Genomic DNA, 22,241 nt, shown 5'->3' with positions numbered 1-22,241 from the left:
AAATGGCATATTCTTTCTGGGCAAGCAGAAAAGAATAGTAATATTATTTATTTTTCTATTGTGTATTTCCAGAGATGATGATTTTTTCCAACTTTTTGTTTTGAAAAATATTAAACCTTCAGACATAGTTCAAAGAATAGAATGAGCACCGACATATCTCAGATGTACGCTTTTTAAATATTTTGCCTTGTTTGCTATTATTTCCTCCTCTCTCTACATTTATACTTTTTTATGCTTATCCATTTGAAAGTTAGTTACAGTCAACATTAATACTCCAATCCTAAATACTTCAGCATATATCACCAAAGAACAAGAACTTCTCCTATAAAACTATAATAGCATAACACACCCAGGAAATGTATTATCTAAGATCCAGTCATTAAGCCTTTATTTTTTGATCTAGGATCTAATCAAGAATTACACATTGTTATTTAGTTGCCATATCCCTAGAGTCCTATAATCTGGAGTGGATTTTAGGTCTGATAAGTGAAAATGCATATTTCCAAAATTACTCAGTCTCTAGGGTATCAGCAATTAATACGGGCAGCAAATAATCACGAAATCCCCTTTGAAAACCTGTCCTTGTTCCTAATTTTAAAACATTCTATAATCACTTCACTGGAGACATTTCTTCCAAATTCAACTCACCTCAACTGCCGTGAGGTAAAAAGTACAAGAGGCAGATTTGAAAGTAATCAGGTGCTTAAAACCATACAGACCCCATACATTACGGTCAGCATGTTGAACTGAATCCCAGAATAAATTGGTAGTGAGCCCAGTTCATGCAGGACAAGGTAAGTGCTCTGGCAAAGATGCACGAGAGCTAGCCAACAAAATAAATATTTATCTTAATTGGTACCTCACTATGCAAACACTGCTCTTTCTTTTTACCCAAATCCTCAAAGTCATATTACATAAGAATTTGAACAGTTTTATTAATATTACTCTTAATGGCAGTTTTATTAATATTACTGACTACTATTATATTAAATTTACTTTCCTTATCAGAATAGTTCTCTTCCTCACAGTTAAGTCAAGCACATCTTTACTGGCAATGAGCTTACTAGCTGTTACTCCCTCTGAAAGAAAATGTTCACTTTATCAGAGATGCGGTGTTAAAAATATATCCAAACGATATATACCAAAATCTTTTCTAACTGATTTTTATGTCTTGCACACAGTTGTGTGCCTCAAAGTGCATATCTTGTCTTGGTTCAATAAAACGTTAATACATTGTTTAGCATTTGTACGCAAACGAGCCATCCTCAATGCTTTTTAATAGGTAAATATATGTATGATAACTAAATGAATAAATGTACTCAAGTTATCTTCTGTGTCACGTACACGTGAAATATTTTGGTTCCCCTGAAACAAAATTCTTCATCAAAAGGAAGGGAACGTGATAGCAATGAAAATATTGCAGTTTTTCTGTTTCTCATTTTTATGCGAACCTCAAAATCAATCAGAGACTAGATTTCCAAAATAGGGCTAATAGACAAAGGCAACAGGGTGTCTAGTGTGGGGGTTTTGTATCGCCACCTAGCGTCTAACTGTATAATGGACTTGGGTTTGAACATGACAACACGGTTCCGTCTAGAACAGACTCTGAAAGAGGGAAAAAATAATTACAACACTTTCAATCAAAGAATTTCTTTCTCTCTCTTTTTTAAAATTTTGTTTAGTCAATCCATTGTCATTATATACCCAATACATGAAAATATTTTAAAAATTCATTCATTAAAAAGTAATACTTACGAAGATTATGATTTGTGTATATATAATGACATGCATTTGCGTTCAAAATTGATTTCATTATTATTTTTGGATTGGGATAAGCATTTAACAGGCATAGCACCTGATAAGGCGGAAAGTATTAATATCTGTCAAGCTTATCCCATTGATACTGTTTTAACATATCACTACTGACATTTTCCACTTTTTAAATTGACTTCATAAAAGAATCTAATTTGAAGAACACATTTTATGAGCTCAAAGTTTTTTTCCACTTGATAATTAGGTTCTAATTTTAGAAAATGAATAGTTTATCACATTACTGCAGAAATTACTTCAGTTCCTCACTAAATGTCCAGCATTTAGCTGAAATAAGAAATCAACTGACCACCCTTGACTACCTTCAGCAGCGCAATGAGAATGTTCTAGTGAAAAGTTGCCAGAGATATGCCCCAACACAACTGTAACCTAATGAGCCAATCCAACACACGGTTGCATGGTCACGTATTTTCATCCTTTTCATGTCATGAGGATAATGCAGTAATGAAGATTACATTGCCTGAGGAGTGGTTGAAATTGGCGTTTTATTGGTTTGCAGTATGATTGTCCAAGTACGGCTCCCTTCTTTTATGAATAGATATCTGCAGCTGGCATAGAGATGTTATATTCTGCTCTAACGGCCTGATAAAAGTCAGGTTTCAGCATTTAAGGTTTTGTTTTAAAGTCAAGTTGAGTATTTTGGCCATTAACTTTATCTGGTATGAGGCAAGCCTGAGTGGGTACGCAAGTGATAACCACTCCTTCTTTGAACAGAAAATGCACGGTTTGGCCTTCGCAAGGTTGCAACAGTGGAAGACTCAATGCTTGTAAAGTTCTCCCTCACATACATAGTTTCCCCGTTTATATATTTTTTCTCAGCGGAGACAGTATTATGGAATGTGAAAAAAAAATAGCAATAGTAAAGCTTAGGGTGTGTGTATGTGTATACTCCTGAGTTATTTTCAAATAAAAATTTTACTCTCTAAATTGCACCACATTAGAATGTGAGTCTTCGAAAATTTAAAATATGGGGTGTTGGTTTATGTTCTTGAGACACCTGCAATAATATAAGCCATATAGTTTGCCATTTCATATTTTTATAAGGAGGGCATGGTCTAGTAGGCTTATGATCTTCCTAAATTATCAATTAATTACTCACAAAATCAGGTCTGAGTCATGACTCCTGTAGCCACGATTGCCACTGCCTGTGTTACCAATGCACTGATTATACTGAGACAGACTGGATGATATTTCTCATAAATGTGTATGAGTGAAAATAGTAGCAGAGAAATGAAAAAAAAAAGTTTTACCAAAAGGAAGGAAAAAGGAAGAATTGGACCAATGCTAATTCTTCATGTAAAAAGGAAAACGCTTACTAGTATACTTCTAGAGACCTAAAGAAGGTACTTCAGCTAGGATTTCCTGGTAATAATTAAGCTTCGTAATTACATCTAACGATTGTATTTTCTCAGTCGTATTTACTAACAAAACAGTTTTTCCCCCCAAGTTTTCTTAACCTTTTGCCAAACGTCCCAGCACATACCCACGCAAGCACTGACTCATCAATGTCACCTGTATGTCCCCAGTTTCCCAGACCATATAGAAAGATAGTTCCCCTCCCTCATTTCTTTCAATGTTAGTGGTTTCTTTTTATTTTTTAAATTTTTTTAATGTTTATTTATTTTTGAGACAGAGAGAGACAGAGCATGAATGGGGGGAGGGTCAGAGAGAGAGGGAGACACAGAATCGGAAGCAGGCTCCAGGCTCCAAGGTGTCAGCACAGAGCCCGACACGGGGCTCGAACTCGTGAACCACGAGATCATGACCTGAGCCGAAGTCGGACACTTAACCGACTGAGCCACCCAGGCGCCCCTCAATGTTAGTGGTTTCAGTCTTGAAAATCCATAAGGGGATAAGCTCCTAGAAGGAGAACTAGGTCAAGTCAAAATTAGGGGTGAAGGTGACATGGAAGACTGCCTACTCCTTTGAAACCTTGGTTACCCTCCTGGTAGACAGGGACAGAGTCTTAGAGCAGATTTAGAATCAAGTGGGGAATGCCATGGCCTGGCTTCCTGGTGTCCAACCCCGTGTCACGTCATGATAGAAAGAAATCATCCACATTTCTGGAAGGGACATAGCTCTGGAAAAGTAGCAAGAAGGGAGTCCTGACAATAGTAATTCATCTTTGTCTCTCCTATGAGACAGTGGTTTTACATCCCAATGCCTCATATGTAGGGATGCAGTAAATGGTGAGAAATGAAATTGAATAAAGGCAAAACAAAATTACAAATGCTTTATGTGCAAAGAGAAGCCAAGTAGCTTTGGGGAGCTTTAATGACCATTTCAGGAGACCAGAACGTTACCTCAAAAAAATAAGTTGTGCATCAGTAGGCTCAAAGGCATTGTTAAAAGATTCGAAGTTAACTAGTCTTGACTAATTCTATATATGAAGAGGTATTGAGAAGTACAAGAAGCATAAGGCAGGTCTCATGCCGCAAACCCATGGAGACGAGATGAAAATGCTGAAAACTTTCTAAAAGAAGCAAAGTAAGAGTAAATGTCAATTTACTAAGAGAGACCAGATTTGCACGCAGAGTTCTGAGGAAGGGAAAATGCTGGGCGGGGGGGGGGAATCGTCATATGGATGCAAGGAGTCAGGATCTGTGCTGATTTTGAAGAGTTGTTTGGACATGAACCCATGGGAGGGGGTAGGGAAGTCTGTCCAGGAAGGAGGAACAGCAGGCGTAGGGGCCGGAGTCTAGAAATGTGCTTGCTTTCTGGGGTGACTGCCTATCCCCATCCGTTCAAAAACCAATCCAAACTAAACCAAACAAAATCTCCTGAGTTCCATCTGAGATATGGAAAGAGGTGTGTAGAAAAGCGTGTGAGGTGGAGAATTAAGATCTATTGACTCTCTTCAAGGCACCAGGCCTCATGCCAATCGCTTTACCCTTACTACCATACCCAATCAGTTTACACTCTAGAAAAAAACAAACAATAAAGCAAGAGGTGAACATGAGACATGTTATAGGAGAGTTAAAACGTGAAGAGAATTCCCAAGCGTGGAGACACCACTCTAGTTGGTAGAAATCAAGAAAGGCTTCATAGAGAAGGAGGCATGTTTGTTGGGTCTCAAAGGTCATGCAGGATTGACGATGAAAAAGGAGAGATACCCTAACAGAGAAAGACAGTTAGAACCACCCTGTGTGAGCTTTAAGTATAATGTATTTAAACTGTACTGTGTGGGATGTGAGGGGCATCAGGGGTGTAAAGCCGCAGAGTGGAGGTAAGAAAGGTAGGTTTTGAAGAAGGTGTTCTGGTGCTGAGGGTCAGAATAAAGTTGTGTGAGGGCCTTTGTTCAGGCAAAGCAGGAGAGCAATTCCCTGGAGGGAGAGGACAGAGCTGAAGCTGGGTGGTGTCTGGGGAAAGAGCTCCTTTGAATATCAAATCAAGGAGTAGAATTTTGGTTCAGACTCTAAGGGTGAACATTGTAAATTTGGGCAAATCTTTTATTCTCTTTGACACTTAATCTTCTCCTTTATAAGGAGAGAAAATTGACAAAATTATTTTTTTAGGTCTTAAAGTCTATCATCCTGATATAATTATCATTCTATTTAAAAATAACTAGATCAGAGGCGCTTGGGTGGCTCAGTGGGTTAAGCGTCCGACTTCGGCTCAGGTCATGATCTCACAGCTCATGAGTCTGACCCCGGCTTTGAATCTTTTGTCTCCCTCTCTCTCTCTGCCCTTCCCTCCTTCCTCTTCTCTTTCTTTCTCTCTCAAAAATGAATAAAAATATTTTTTTAAAAAGTCATATTATGTTTCTGTTGACATTTCTGGCCAGAAAATAAAACCTTGGGGTGCCTGGGTGGCTCAGTCAGTTGAACCTCCGACTCTTGATTTCAGCTCTGGACATGATCTCCCAGTTTTATGGGTTCGAGCCCCAAGTGGTGCCTGCATGTGTGCAGAGCCTGCTTGGAATTCTCTCCCTCTCTCTGCCCCTCCCCTGGTCAAGCATTCTCTCTGTTTCTCTCAAAAACAATAAAGAAATAAACTTTAAAAAGGAAGAAGATAAAACCATTACGATATTGTAATAGTTACTTTATTAAAGGCTAATGAGCCTTAATGACTTCTTTATTAAGTGATAGAGACTTCTGGGGCACCTGGGTGGCTCAGCCGGTTAAGCATCTGACTTTGGCTCAGGTCATGACCTGGCAGTTTGTGGGTTCGAGCCCTGCGTTGGGCTCTGTGCTGAGAGCTCGGAGCCTGGAGCCTGCTTCTTCTGATTCTGTGTCTTCCTCTCTCTCTGCCCCTCCCATCCCCTCTCCTGTTCTCTCTCTCTCTCTCTCTTTCTTTCAAAAATAATAAATACACATTAAAAAAATTTTTTAAAGTGATGGAGACTTCTAAGTAGTGCATTATCAAGGAAATTGATCATTTGTACGTGAACCATGCACTTTCTCTTGGCCTTCCATTTCTCTCTAGGGTTTTTGATATGTTAAGGTCTACTAACATAAACAGTTCTCTTTAACTAGTTAGGTTGCAAAAAAGTGTGTGCATAGATATAACCTAATTCATCCTCAAATTATTAAACTTCAAAACAGTTTGATAATCTGACTGGATCTACCACAAAAATAGAAAGTTCAAAAAATCTGAAAGATCACCTAGTTCGACCCCAATTCATAGATTCATAAATTAAAGCCCTCAGAGATTCAACTATTTCAAGGTCACATAGTCAGCAAAAAAACTGGAACTCTATTTGCAGTACTTGGATTGTTGGACCAATGTACTTTGCTCTGGCCATGCTGTCTCTTCATAATATATTTAATCTTTGAAAAAATACAGGGGTGCCAGGTGGCTCAGTCGGTTGAGCATCTGACTTCGGCTCAGGTCATGATCTCATGGTCCATGAGTTTGAGCCCCACGTCGGACTCTGTGCTGACAGCTCAGAGCTTGGAGCCTACTTCTTCTGATTCTGTGTCTTCCTCTCTCTGTCTGCCCCTCCCCTGCTGGTGCTCTGTCTCTCTCAAAAATAAAACATTAAAAAAAATTAAACAAATACATACATAAAATAAACAAAAAGTACATAAAATGCATGCATTCTACAAAACTAGGCACAGATTTTTGACTTGGCTCTGTCATTTGAATAAACTTAAACTTATGTTACCCTGGGGAGGCAACGGAGTATGCCGCGATTTGGAAATCCAGATGGTTGGATTAGTATTCTAGCCCTGCCACATACAACCTTAAGCAAGTTACTTACCCCCCATTCAATTCAGTGTACTCATTGATAAATGGTGAAAATAGTAACCACCTTCCTACAGCAGTAGGACCAAAATAGAAAATGTAGGTAAGATATCTACTGTAGTGTCTGGTACCTTGTAGACATTCGCTGTATTTTCTTCCTTTCCTTCTGTCTTATTTCCTGAGGAAGGCTGATATTCATCTGTTTCTTCAAAATGTGAAATCCTGAATTTTTTGACAAAGTGTATGGCATATAATAAATGTTGTTATTGGGAAGCCTGGATGGCTCACTCAGTTAAGCATCTGACTCTTGATTTCAGCTCAGGTTATGATCTCACGGTTCATGAGATGGAGTCCCCCATGGGGCTCTGTGTTGACAGAGGGGAACTCCTTGCTTGGGATTCTGTGTCTCCCTCTCCCTCTGCCTCTCCTCTCTCTCTCTCTCTGCCTCTCCTCTCTCAAAAATAAACTTAAATTTTTTTTAACATTTACTTATTTTTGAGAGACAGAGAGAGACAGAGCGTGAGCAGGGGAGGGGTAGAGAGAGAGGGAGACACAGAAGCAGAAGCAGGCTCCAGGCTCCAAGCTGTCCGCACAAGCCCGACTCGGGGCTCGAACCCACAAACTGCCAGATCATGACCTGAGCCAAAGTCGGACACTCAACTGACTGAGCCACCCAGCCGCCCCAATAAATAAACTTGTTAAAAAATGCTGTTATTAAATGAATGACTTTTCCTGAACGCACTATGCTCTACTACAGTGCTTTTCATGGTAGTGTTATTCATCTAATTTGCAGAATGAACAAACGAATCAATGAATGAATGAATGAATGAATGAAAAAGTGAATAGATAAATGAATGAATGAAAAGAGCAAGGGACCAATAGACCAGAACCGTGAAATTTCCTGGAGTTGTGAAGTTCTCAGAGACTTTCTCCAAATTATGGTGGTAAATCCTAGATTGGCTTAAACTCTGTCAAATCTAAGGACTCCTCAGAGTATTCCACGAGCAGCTTCATGAGATCCCAAATTCTAAGCAAATATTTTTAAAGGTATGTGTATGTAGATCTTTCTAAAGTGAAGGATTTGTAGCTTTCATTAGATTCTCAAAAGGTTCTATGATCCCCCAAGATATGATCTTCCCAGCCAACAGCACCACAGCTCTTACATTTTGATGGAGGCCATGTTTTATTTGCCAATAGTACCTCACAGAGAAATGGCTTCCGATCAGGATCTTCTTGGGAAATGATATTTTGATGTTTCTAAAAGTTGTAGCGAAATATCAAATGTACATAATGGGGAAAGTAGTCTCAGTGGAAAGTAAATTCAAGGCATTATGATGAAATTCAATGAAGTAAGATATATCATTCTATGTATATGGGATATATAGAAAGCAAGCTAAACGTAGGAGTGCAATTTATACAGACATGATAATTATCCTGTGAATTGATAAAGTAATCGTACATGGTAAAAAGTTATGACAGAATCAGCAAATATTTACCAAGCTTCCACTGTGATTGAAGCTTTCTCTGTGAAATACTTTGCATGTAGTTAGCTTTCTGACCCACAAACCGGAACATATCTTATACTGTATTAAAGAAAGAAATTTCCATTTTCACAATGACTTTTTTCATTAACTAGAAGTTTTATCTTTTCATGTGATTATAAAGTATATTTTAAACTCACTATATTAGCAGTTCTTCATGTACCAATTATCTTAACGCATTTATTCAGTTGCTGAACAGTGTCCTTGGTACCCTGAAAGTTTTTCGTCATTATCCGTTTGTCACTAAATAAAACATCATTAATGTGGCAAGTGGGCTTGTCAGATCTGAGAGCAGGCCTATCCTGTTTCCCAAGATAAGGAAGAATATTTGGGACCATGCAGATGTTTCACTGTTGATGCCACTGCTGTGGACATGAAGGACTGTCTATAAGATGGGGACGGGGTGTTCCTTGATGACCTACTTGGAAGAGCTTCCACTCCTCTCTTATTTATTTATTTTGTTCAGTAAAGTCATGCCAGTTCTCCTTGGACGTTTACTGATCTTCTAATCCCAATCTATGCAGAGACTGTTTTTCTTTATTTTTTTTTAACGTTTATTTATTTTTGAGACAGAGAGAGACACAGCATGAACGGGGGAGGGGCAGAGAGAGAGGGAGACACAGAACCGGAAGCAGGCTCCAGGCTCTGAGCCATCAGCCCAGAGCCCGACGCGGGGCTCGAACTCGCGGACCTCGAGATCGCGACCTGAGCTGAAGTTGGACGCTTAAGCGACTGAGCCACCCAGGCGCCCCGCAGAGACTGTTTTTCTAATCTCAGTCTGGTGGAGCTGTTTCTACCATCTACTCCCTGAGTATTTGCTCTAGTCCTGGGGAATCAGAGCAGCCCAGAGTCAGTGTGAGTCAGATTTCTGTCGTTTGCGACCCAAAGCAAGCCTGATACATTGGCCTAAATTTATTTTCCTCCTGGGATTGCTTCATCACTTCCATTCTGATGTTACTAATACTCCTGTTACCTATGTTGGTGCCACCGTGCCCCTTGCACACTTCAAGATGAGCTGTTACCATTATTTTTGGACAAGAAAACCTACATGTGTTCTCACGATTATAATAATATTTACACACTGCTTTATGGTTTGCAAAACCCCTTCATACGTGCCATCTGGTACATTTTGCCTATATTATATACCAAACTTTTCTTATAAATAGCTCACAGTTATTGGAAACAGTTCAAGAGGCCGTGAATGACTTAGAGAAACATGGTCGTTGTGGATTAAAAACAGAAAAGTAGTCATTATATTTAATACTGAGTGTTCATCAACCTCAAAATTCTTTTACTTTTTAAAATTTTTTTAATGTGTATTTATTTTTTGAGAGAGAGATAGAGTGCAAGCAGGGGAAGGGCAGAGAGAGAGGGAGACACAGAATCCAAAGCAGGCTCCAGGCTCTGAGCTGCCAGCACAGAATCCAACATGGGGCTCGAACTCACGAACCGTGAGATCATGACCTGAGCTGACGTCGGACGTTTAACCAACTGAGCCACGCAGGCGCCCCATTTTTTAATTTTTTTTTCCAGTTTTATTGAGATATAACTGACATACATCACTGTATATGTTTAAGGTATACAGCATAATGATCTGACTCGCATATATTGTGCAATGATTCTTACTGCTCCAAGTTTAGTTAGCAGCCATCATCTCACATAGCCACAATAAAAAGAAAAAACAAAAGACACAAATTTCCTTGTGATGAGAACTCTTAGGATCTACTCCCTTAATGACTTTCATATATCATACAGCAGTTTTAACTAGAGTCATCATGTTGTACATTATATCCCTAGTACTTATTTATCTTATAACTGGCAGTCTGTACCTTTTGACCAGCTTCCTCTAATTCTCCCTCCCTGCAACCTCCATCTTGGGTAAAACCAAATCTGATCTTTGTTTCTGTAAGTTTGGGTTTTGTTTTTATTTCTTTTGGGGGAGTGGTGTTTTGTTTTGTTTTTAGATACCACGTACGTATAAGTGAGATTATACATTATTTGTCTTTCTCTGTCTGACTTATTTCACTTAGCATAATGCCCCCAAGATCCATTTATGGATGGATATATTTCACTTAGCATAATGCCCCATAATGCCCCCAGGATCCATTTATGTTGTTGCAAATGGCAGGACTTCCTCCTTTTGTATGGCTAAATAATATTCCATTGTATATATCTACCACAACTTCTTTATCTGATCATTCATTGATGGACACTTTCATTGTGTCCGTATCTTGACTGTTGCCAATAACGCTGCTATTAATATGGGAATGTAGATCGTTTTGAGTTGGTGTTTTGGTCTCCTCTGGCTACTTTCCCAGAAGTAAAATTGCTAGATCATATGGATCACAATTCCACCAACAGTACATGAGGATTCCCTTTTCTCCTCTTTGCTTACTTGTTATTGTTTGTCTTTTTCATCATGGCCACTCCAACAGGAACCACCAAATTGTTTAGATTTATTATTCTCATTTACATTTCCAGCATTTCTGTAAATCCCTGTTATCAATCCCATTCTATAGATGTGGTTCAGAGGTGCTGAGTAACTCAACCAAGACAACACGGTAGTGGAGTAGAGATGAAAACCTAGTTCTGCTGAGTTCAGAATCAAATTATCTAACCACTGTGTTAAACTTCTGCCCCACTCGCAAAATGAAACACCTGGGAGCCCCTGGAGGAAACAGCAAAGGTAGTAATTTCCAAAATGGATGAATCTATGTTTTATCACAGAAGCTATGTTTAATTAACATTGACTTTATCCCCTTCAGCTTCTGTTCCAACGACCAGAATCTGGAATACCAAGAACTGAAAATAAGAAAAGCATTGTTCTGTGATTTCAATCTTAAAGAAAGGAAAAGAAAAGAAAAGAGAAAAAGGAAAGGAAAGAAAGGAAAGGAAAGGGAAGAAAGCAAGAAAGCAAGAAAGCAAGAAAAGAAAGAAAGAAAGCAAGAAAGCAAGAAAGAAAGAAAGAAAGAAAGAAAGAAAGAAAGAAAGAAAGAAACATCCCTCAGCTGGAGACAATATACATGTTGGGAAATGTAATCTCTGCTCAAATGGATAAAGGCATTAGAGTGAAAAATGAAATTGTTAAGCTGAAATGATGGGAACTGAAAAGGGTCACAGACGGATGGAAATGGAAATAAACTAGATCTATCCGCTGGCTGCTATTTTGTTCACTAGGGGCTGCTGGTGCAGATTTTGAAGTCAAAGGTGAACTACAAATTCCATACAGGCTACTCAGTCTCACATGTGGAAATAAAATTCCAAGAAGGAGGACATAAAAAAAAAATTGCTTTGATAGATTCGAAGAGATATTAGCCAGTCACCCTAACTATAGAGAATAAAAGACTGTTTAAGGATTGCATTTCTGGCACACTCTTCAGGATTCTTCCTGGAGATCAATAGGTCACACTGGTGGGAGGAAGAACACCACAGAGGATCATCTTCCCAATGAGACCTTGTTCCTCTTGTGCTGTAAACAGTTTATTCCTCGACCCACGAAAGACCCACAAGTATTCTTAACTTTTAAAACATGAGCTTGGAATAAAAGAAAGACAAGAGAAACGTGTACAGATTATTTTAAAATACTCTAATCGAATTTCACAACTGCAAAGGGTTCTCTCCTAATTGTTTGCTGAAGAGTGTTCATTAATTCACTCTCTCCCTCCGAGATAGTCGCTGTCTGCTCCATTAAGTTATCATCCCGAAGCAGGACATTTATCATAATTTATTCTAGGATATTCTAAATTTACCCTGTTGATTACCACTGTGTAAACAATGTCTGCTGTGAGCTGGCCTTGGATGATTGAGGGTTGCAACAGGCACTGCTTTGGAGTCGCCATTTGCTGAGGGACTTCATGGTTGTTCTATCAGTACAAACTCCAGGGATGTCTAACAAGAGAGGTTCAGTGGTTTTGGAAAAAAAAAATGAGGCTCTTCCTCTGTGTAACGGTTATGGGCCACTTACTGAACTATCTCTCTTGGGAGAGGCAAGTCCAAATGGTAGAAGGTTAAAGAACATTAGAAAGTGGTTTGTGCACGTGCAACAGCATGATTTTCCTCATCTAAAATTAAAAAAAAAAAAAAAGAACTGCATAAGGCATTTGTCAGCATTGAAAACTCCCCTTTCGAAAATTGTCTTCAATGACAACATGCAAAATTGAAATTATGGTAAGTTTCCTCCTAAGTATGGTAGAAGCTGTCCAAATTGGAAAGGAAGGACTTGTTTTTTAATTTGTATACTTCTATTCACCAAAAAAATTTAGGAATTTATTTGATGTGGATTGAAGACACTGAACCTTTATTAAAATTAATGACATCTGGCTATTGCTTTCCCTTCAGACATGGCTCGTAACTCTCCTACCCCCTTTCTCCCCAGTCTTTCTCTTGCTTCATTTCCAACCATATGTTTGTGGTAACTTAGTGATTCTCAGCTCCTCCGCCGGTTGTATGAAGGACTTGGTTTTCATCATTCAGTACTACCCTGAAGTTTGTCCTTTCCTACCTTTCTGAGTTGAAAAAGTCGCTGTAGAATCTTATCTGAATGCTGGCCCCACGATGCTACCTTTACATTTATTTTTCCTTTCAAAGTTTCATCTCCGGTTTTGCTTTTCCAGAGGGGGAAAAGCTAATGTCAAGTCTTACTTGAATGTGTTAGCCTCGGCTGCATGAAGCGCTCGCTTCTTTGTTCTCCACTCTTTCTCTTTAGAAGCCCTGTATTATGGGGAGTATAAATGCAAGATCCACACAGAGGAGGCTAAAAAGACAGCAGCAGAGAGCTACCGGGGCCCTCTTCAGCAAGGATGACCAAGTCACTAGAGCTGCTGTTGAATGCTAAATGAGGATTATCCCAATTTTACGAGGCCTGTGGTCTAGAATCACGGGACATCTTCTGCCATATTTCTCTCTCTCCACGCTTCCCAAATCTTTACCAAGGAAAACATACTTCTTTGAAACTCTGAAGAAGTTTGGATCACCTTCTAGTCTCATGGAAACATTTGTCTCTGAGTGAGTGTATCTTCTTCCTGTCTTCTGATCCTAACCTAACTCTGTTACCAGATGACGCATGAGTTCCGCTTCAGAGAAGGTATACATTTCATGGCATAAAGTAGACTCCTTGAAAAAGCCTCATAGTTGCTTCGTGCAAAATCAGCAAGCATGGAATTATTGTCGTAGCTATAAAACACTCAACATGAGTGAGGGTTAACAGCAAATGTATCTCCTTAATTTGTATTTGAGAATACGTGAATGTCTTACTGGCTATTTTTCAGAAATTAAGTTAATATTACATTTGTGGGAAACAACTGTACTTGATTCATTAAACGAGCTGAGGTCAGGAAGACACGTACAGAACATGACTTCTTCTACAAACTTGCCTCTTTCGACCCCATTCTATTCTTACCTATTGTATGAAATTTTTCAGTCAGCTGCACTTGTAAAAAGTCTAGCTGTTCTACAAGCAATTTGCTCTTTGCAAAGTCAATATCACGATTAGGAACTCAAATAATGTACATGGTCGATTGATACGATTAGTAGATATTGGGCTCTGTTTAACAACTTAAAATATCAAAATGGACTTATGACACTTATAAATATTTCTCAGTCAGTCAGCACCTACCGCAAGTGTAGAAGAACATAATACACAAACGGTTCAAATCCTAATATTTGTAACAAAATGGAAACACATTCTACTACTACTGCCTTCCATTTTTAACCATCGATTACATGACAATTCTAGTACTGCTAAATTTTTTTATAAATTAACTTATTTAATCTTCACAGGGACCCTGTAAAGTCACAATTGTCACCATTTTAGGCAAAGAAACTGATATGCAGAGGAGGTGAGCAACCATCCCCAAAACAACACAAAATAAATAACCACCTCAAGCTCTTAATCAGGTTAGCAGATACATCAAAACTAGCCCAAAACTCTGATTAAGATAATGACCAACTATATCTCTTATTTCCTGATATCTTTCTATATATCATAGCATATATGTGGATCCTGGCAAATATAGTCGGCAAAAGGGCCACTCAGAACAAGAAAACAATTTCTTATTCTACCACTTTTAGAAGTATCTGGATACTGCACACATTGAAAGAATAATGCAAATATAAAATTCATAGAACTTTAACCAAGTGAAATGACCACAAATATTAGAAAACTCTGAAGAATTTTTTTTAAACAGAAATAGATCTCAGTCTTGTAGGTTGTTTACCTTTGGCCTATGGGGACAAAGGGTTTTGTCTTAGTGAGAATGTCATTTGTTTTCACTGGTAAAAATACACATTTGTTCAATTTGCAGATGGCAACCTTAAAGCGAGAGATGTAATCTCAGAAAAAGCTCTGACAGGTAAGAGTACAGCAAATTCACTTTGACCTCCTGAAGGGAAAGAGACTGCTCAATACTTATAAGGGCAGAAACATACAATGAATAACCAAAATATAAAAAAAAATAAAAACAGCTATAGGAGACGTTCAGGGTAAAAGTGGGGACATTTAAATATAAACCTGGGGAAGAAGATGTTGGGGGTATACAGTATCTTTGGAACAAAGGGGACAGAGAATGGGCAGAGCATCCTGGGAGACTTTCTTCCCCGAGCTGAGGTTCCTTGCAGTGCCTCCAAGGTTAATGTCAGAACAGCACTAATGGATTCCCAAGGCGGGGGCGGGGGGGGGGGCATCTTTGGCAGAACAAATCTTTGGAGCAATGATGCTGATGAGACCATTTCCTTTCCAGTTGAAAAAATAAAAGAATCTCACACCACAGACAAAAACAAATTCTAGATTATGAATACCTAAATGTGAAAAGGCAAAGCTCGAAATTTTAAGGTAATATAAAAATATCTTTATGGGGTGCCTGGGTGACTCAGTCAGTTGAGTGTCTAACTCTTGATCTCAGTGCCTCGGGTCATGATCCCAGGGTTGTGGTATGAATCCCTGCATCAGGCTCTGTGCTGAGCGTGGAACCTACTTAAAGATTCTCTCCTTCCCTCTGCCCCTCTCCTCCGACTTGCACACACTCTTTCCCTAAAATAAATAAAATGAAAAAAAATATCTTCATGACACATTTAGATAGGAAAGAATTTCTTAAACGAGGCACAAAAAAAAAAAAAAAAAAGAAAGAAAGAAAAGAAAAGAGAGAAATGTTGATAATCTTTTAAGCCTCTCTGGTAAAATGTCTTGAAATCCATTGTCCACTGCCTCCAGAAGATCTTGCCCTAAACAACTGCCTAAAATTGAGATTTTTTTTTTAATTTTTCTAGAACGTTCCCAATAGTACAAATATCATTCCAGGGTAATGCCTGTTAAAATTTTGATGCTTTAGTTTCTGATACAGTTTAGTGATTTCCTAAAACCAAATATCTGTCCAGTGAATACGCACTAGTATCTTTCACAGAGTGTGCATTTACTATGAAATATTGACGATCAAAACAGAGGGGCGGGGAGGGAAGGAGGAAGATGGTTGGAATAAAAACCACTGATTATTATTTTTGCCTTTCTCTTTTTGTCCATGCCTGTGCCGTCTCCTTGAGGAGCCCAGGATGAGATCACTCTTCACATACGTTCCTACTTACTGGTTGGCTTTTGGTGGGTTTATCTGTTTCTAAGTAATTAGCTGGAATGCTGGGGGAATATGAGAGATGTCAGACTTGTCAGTCAGAGGAGCCATGTGGGAGGTCTTAAAGGGACCACTTCTATGTGGTGGAGCCTTTTTTTTTTTTCCTTTTTATACTCAAGAATTTTTGACTGATTTTAAAAATCAGTCCAAGTGCAGGCTGACTGCATAGGTCTGGTCGGGTCTGGGACTGTGGTACAGGGAAAGAGATTTCACCCCATGAAACAGCTTGATGTTTGCAAGGCCTTATAACAAGGCACACACACAGATCAAACATTGCAGTTCACACACACACACACACACACACCCCCCTAGAAGCATGCCTCTATCTGTATCATCGTTTTGTACCTTTATGTTTTCAAATTTGTTTGTAGTCCTTTCGGAAACGACACAAATAGAAACTGCATGACTGTTGCCTGTCCGGTGAATATCTTTCAGTGAATTTCTTTCATCTAAACAGATCCACAGGCGGTATTTCAGCTGTAGATTTTTATCTCTTTATCTTCAATCAGTCTTAACAGTTACATTTTCCACACCCGGTGGCAAATTATAGGAGTCCCAGCATCCAACAAGGACCTCAGGCAGAAGAACAAGTCGTTGACACTTGCAAAGTGTAAGTTTCATTTGCCATGACTTCTTAACCAAATAATATAAATAGTAAATGCATACCTTGGATCTTTTAGGGAGGGGCAATCTTCAAACAAGGGGGGGAAATGAAAAGACAGGAGCTAATGGGAATCAAACGTTCTTTTTATCATTATAAGGAAATTGAGAAATAACGCTCGTTCTAAAGACCTGACTTTGGAAGAAGAGCAGAGATGGCAAAAATGGTTTGTGAAGTGGTTTTGAGAAATGAAAGGAAGTGTTGGGGGAAGTTCGGCAAACAGACTGAAGCAAGAAGGGGGCAGGAAGAATAGAGTAATAGTTCAAGCCACAGGATTCCAAACAAGTAGAAGTGAACGAATGAAGAAGAGAGCTCAGCAAGGGGGACAAGCTGTCCTATGTGCACAACCCCTAGGGAACATTGGCCATGTCTCACAGGTGCACCACAGACGGGTCAGTCCCCAGAACTTGACTTGAGTGGCTTCTTTTTCTCTTGCTACCCCTACCCCCAAGGGGCAAAGGCTGAAAAAAGTTTAGGAACCATTCTCTCCAAAATAGAGAGGAGTGTATACTCTGGTTATAAATGCATCTAACGGAAATATTTTAAATTAAAATTACCTTAAAGGTATAAAGTGATTTAAATAATTTGCATGTCAAAAGTATCTATTGCCTTCAACTTTTAGAAGGAGATGCATTTATTAGTTGAACAAAAGGTTTTTTTTTTTAATTTTTGTTTTTTTACCTTAATTTATTTTTGAGAGACCGAGTGTGAGCCGGGGATGGGCAGAGAGAGAGAGGGAGACACAGAATCAGAAGCAGGCTCCAGGCTCCAAGCTGTCAGCACAGAGCCCGCTGTGGGGCTCGAACCCAGGAGCCATGAGATCGTTACCCGAGACGAAGTCGGACACCCAACCGACTGAGCCACCCAGGTGCCCCTATTGAACAAAAGTTCTAATCCACAGAAAAAAAATGCCTTATCTTCCATCTATGAGGAAAACATAACTTTGCAGGGAACACGTATCCACAATATGTTGCTATGTCTAATGGTTATTAAGACTGTGCTTATGTAAGTATGTGTGTGTGTATCTATATAATCTCCAGTGTTTATAGGAATCAAAATTCAGCAAGTCAAACCATATACAAAGAATTAAAGATAAAATAATAGCTAGATAAAGCAACAAACATTTTCAGATCTGGTGTAATGTCTTCTCTACACACTATAGCACGAGATAAATACCAAAAGATCTCAACATTTTTAAGTTACAATGTGTCTTTAAACCCAAATACTATACTCCCTTCATTTCCTAAAAATATAGTTGCACTTTATCACCTTTATAAGTTCTTCTACAAAGAAATAAACAATCTGGGGGTGCATGAGTGGTTCAGTTGGTTAAGTGTCTGACTCTTGCTTTTGGCTCAGGTCATCATCTCACGGTTTGTGGGTTCGAGCCCTCCATCGGGCTCCACGCTGACGGTGTGGAGTCTGCTTGGGATTCTCTCTGTCTTTCCCTGCTGGAGCTTTCTCTTTCTCTCTCTCAAAATAAATAAATAAACTTAAAAAGAACATAATCAGTCTTAACGTTATTAAAATTCTGGAGTTATGATATCTGGTACATTATCAAAAGCTAAGATACTACTTTCTCACTACATTTTCAACAACGACCGCGCTAACAAAAATTAGTATTCACTGGATACTATTATCACCTTAAATAAATTTATTCATTATAAATGTATTCATATATTGTTAAGCTAAAGGATATTGATGTCTACTGAGGTAGGGGAAAATCCTCTTACAAAATGCTACTAGTTGTGTTTTCTGAATGTGTGTAAAAATAACGCCAGGTCATGTAAACCGTGTTTGTGTACGTCCTATTAAGAAATCTGCTATTTTCTTCAATCTTGAACAATCAAAAAGTGATGTGTTCACTTTAAAACACAACCTATGGATAACTTTTTAGAAACTCTAAAAGTTCTATTAATCACATCAACATAATAGAAATTTTCAGTGAGTATGAGTATCAAAATACGAACAATAAATAATTTATTGTTTGTCCAATGGTGGCTTTGATTTTTTTTTTTTAATTCTGCTCAGCTTTTTTTTACAAGGATTTTACTGGATAGTACAATAACCATTATATCAATTACATTTTCAAGGCACAAGATTTAGCAGAAAAAAGTCTTACCCAATACAAGATGTGTCAATACAAAAAGTTAGACAGTTACTTAGCAATTCAGGCAAAAACACCAGATAAGAACTTCTTTATATGTTGCTGGAAATCTAGAATTGGGATGGTTTATTTTTTGCTTGTTTGTTTGTTTGTTTGGAGGAAGGGGCCAGGGTAGGATGAGGAAAATAATCTTCAAAGTCCCCAATTTACATTTGGTGGCAAAATAATTTGTGCTTTAATAAAAATTTTAAAAGAAAGCAATTATTTGAACTCAAAGTATTATTTTCCTTCTTAAATTGTTTTCACTTAAAATGTTAAGATTCTCCTCTTCTAAGAAGTCAAATAAAGAGCAAATACAGCTGTTTTTTCTTTGAACATGGGAACAGCTTTTACAGTAGTTATAAGTTTGATCGTATCCAGAGACAGGCTCTCCCAAGGGAAGATTTATCAACCCAGTCAGCATCAAGCACAAATATTCACAAACAGTTGTTGAAACCGTTGTTTATCAATAATATCGAATGACATCTGCTCTGTCCCTTGTGATGGGGGGAGGGGCAGCAGGAGATCTGAAGTCTCATCTTTCTTTACATACTTTGCATATTTGGCTCCCATTTATTATGCTAATCAAGAGAAAACAGGAAAGATATAGAGAACATATTGATAACATTCGAATGGCTGATAGTTACTGGAGAAAAAAACAGGATAACAGGATTAGCCAGGGAAGTGAAAAAACAGAGACAAAAATAGTATGGATCTTGTTGGGATGGAGGCTGGGAAAATTTGCACTTGAAGAGGAGAGAGAATATGGCTGGGAAACGACCTTGCCTGTGGGAGGTTGAGAGCAGCAAAGAGGACTTGAAGAACATGTTGCTAGGTTGGGGGCATGTAACCCATTCTGGCAAGTTCTTGAAGTGCTTAGCTCTTCACTTACTTTTCCTGCTGAGACAATCTATAGAGACTGTTTTCAGGTTAGGTTTGTTGGACCAGCCCTTCACTGGAGGCTTTTTTTGTGCCTCTCCCAAGGTGGCCCTGATCCATTCCCTTCTCCCCTTTTTTGCCCCCTGTTCTACACTGAATCATATCCTCACAAAATTCATATGTTCCTCAGAATGTGACTGACTTTGGAGATGTCTGATTCCATCTTTAAAGATGACTGACTTCATCTTTAATGAAGGTTAGGGCGGGCCCTAACCCAATATAACTGGTGTCCTTATAAGAAGAGGAAACTCTCACACAGACTGGAGGGAAGATCACGTGAAGACACAGGAAAAAGACAGCTATCTACAAGTCCAGAAGACAGGCCTCAAACTCTGCCAGACCTTCATCTTAGACTTCCAGCTCCAGTACTGTGAGGAAATTAATTTCTGTTACTCAAGTCGCTCATTCTGTGGTGCTTTGTCATGGCAGCCTGAACAAACTAATACGCGCTCACTCCATTGAAGTCTGTTCTCCTCTGCTCCAGTCTTTCCAGTGTTGCCCTCTTCTTTCTCTCCTACACTGCCCGGAATCTCCAAGGTTCTCTGCGACGCTGCTTTTCAGTGGGTTCACACCAACTACCCAGATATCTGAACTCACATGAGCACCAGTTATCAAGGTAAGGCAGAAAGTGATGTAGGACGGTGAATTTGTCAGGAAGAAGCAGGCGCCTATAAGGGAAGTAGGAAGCGCTAGCCAGTTGAGTTCACCCCGGAGAATCACCTCTGAGCCAGGGTATGAGGATGGGATATAAGGTACTCAAGAGAAGGAAGACAGTTTCGGCTCTAAGGTGAGAAGAGGAGTAGGAATTTGTGTCATTAACTGAGCAATCCTTTGTGTCAGACTGCTGAATTAAACGTTCCATATATTTTATGGTATTTAACAACCCTTAGTGATGCTAGGGGATAGGTATTAGCATTGTCTTCAATTTAGGAGAAACTGAGGTTCATAGAGGTTAGGCATCTTGCCCAAGATCTTACAGAAAAGGAATAGCTAAACCATGCATCAACCCTGATCTGCCTTCCTCCAGATTCCGAGCCTGTTATCATTACACTCTAGCCCAACATTCCAAGGCAGATGAATTAAGGACAGTGAAATTCCTGAGGCTAATAAAGATAGGGAACTGAGACCCTGTACTGGTGTGGCTACTCATCCAGGACAGAGAATGGAAACATATGGAAGATGCAAAGGGAAAAAGAAGCACACAAAATGACACAGAAGCCCTAACCTACCATATAGAAATCGGTAGAGCTGACATCCATTGAGCCATTCTTTTTTTCCTATCTTTCTCCTATTCTCATTGACTTAAAGGACTTCCTTCTGATTCCACATATATGCAAACATACTTATTTGATTTCCTAGCCACTAAATGCCTCCCTTTCTTGACAACCCAGGATGCCCCGTCCCACCCAACTTTGTTTTTAACATGTCCTAAGAATCTTCCCTCTAAACAGCCACCAGCTGACCACATGGGTGTCCTTATTCATAGGACACCTTCCAACTTGCACAAATGTGCGTTCTCACTTGCTGACTCGTAACACCTGCAGACGCCTCAACATGTCTGAGGCATCTGATGGCAATGGCACTTCTCACCAGGCATAAACGTGTTTTCACAAAACACAAAAATCGTGGCGAGTTAAGCTCCGGAATTTGTTCGATAGTTAGTAGGGCCATGAGATTTCATACCCCAAAAAACAATTCCGTTAAATCAAATGTTTGGCTCTCTGGCTAAAACTTAAGGCAAATTGAAACCAAAGGAAGTTCAGATGAGCAAATGCTCACGACAGGTCACAACTTCACACCATTGTCCAATTCTGAGTATTTGAGCCCTACATTATTCAATAACTGCTTTTGCTCTGCTCCACTTCCTGCAAACCAGTGTTGATTAAATACGGTTTCTGGGCATGTGAATAGAGTTTTGCAAAATGTTTATGAATTCAAAGACTTTACTGCGGACTAAAAGCCCCTGTCCTAGACACTCCACTTGGAGGGTTCATAAATCAAATGGCTGAAGCTTTCCTACATCTTCCAGACGCAGCTGCAAATATTTTTAGCTGGCACAGAGGCAAAAGTGCGATATTCACATTCAGGTTTTAAATGCCATCCCTGAAGCCGTGGTGCACAGGAGCTTGAAATATGTTTTAAGAGCCAGAAGTTTGTTAAAACTTCTTCATTCTGATTTCCCTCTTCTATAACATCACTTGAAGCCGTACTGGTTTTAGGTTAGACACACGCGGGAAGAGTAGCCTCATCACAACTTTGTGCACTTTTTAGGACTAAGTTTCAATATCAATTTTCCATTATCACGTAACTGTTTCTAG

This window comes from Lynx canadensis, chromosome B1, assembly GCF_007474595.2.
Source record: "Lynx canadensis isolate LIC74 chromosome B1, mLynCan4.pri.v2, whole genome shotgun sequence".
Taxonomy (NCBI): domain Eukaryota; kingdom Metazoa; phylum Chordata; class Mammalia; order Carnivora; family Felidae; genus Lynx; species Lynx canadensis.
Note: the sequence above shows the minus strand (reverse complement) of the source record.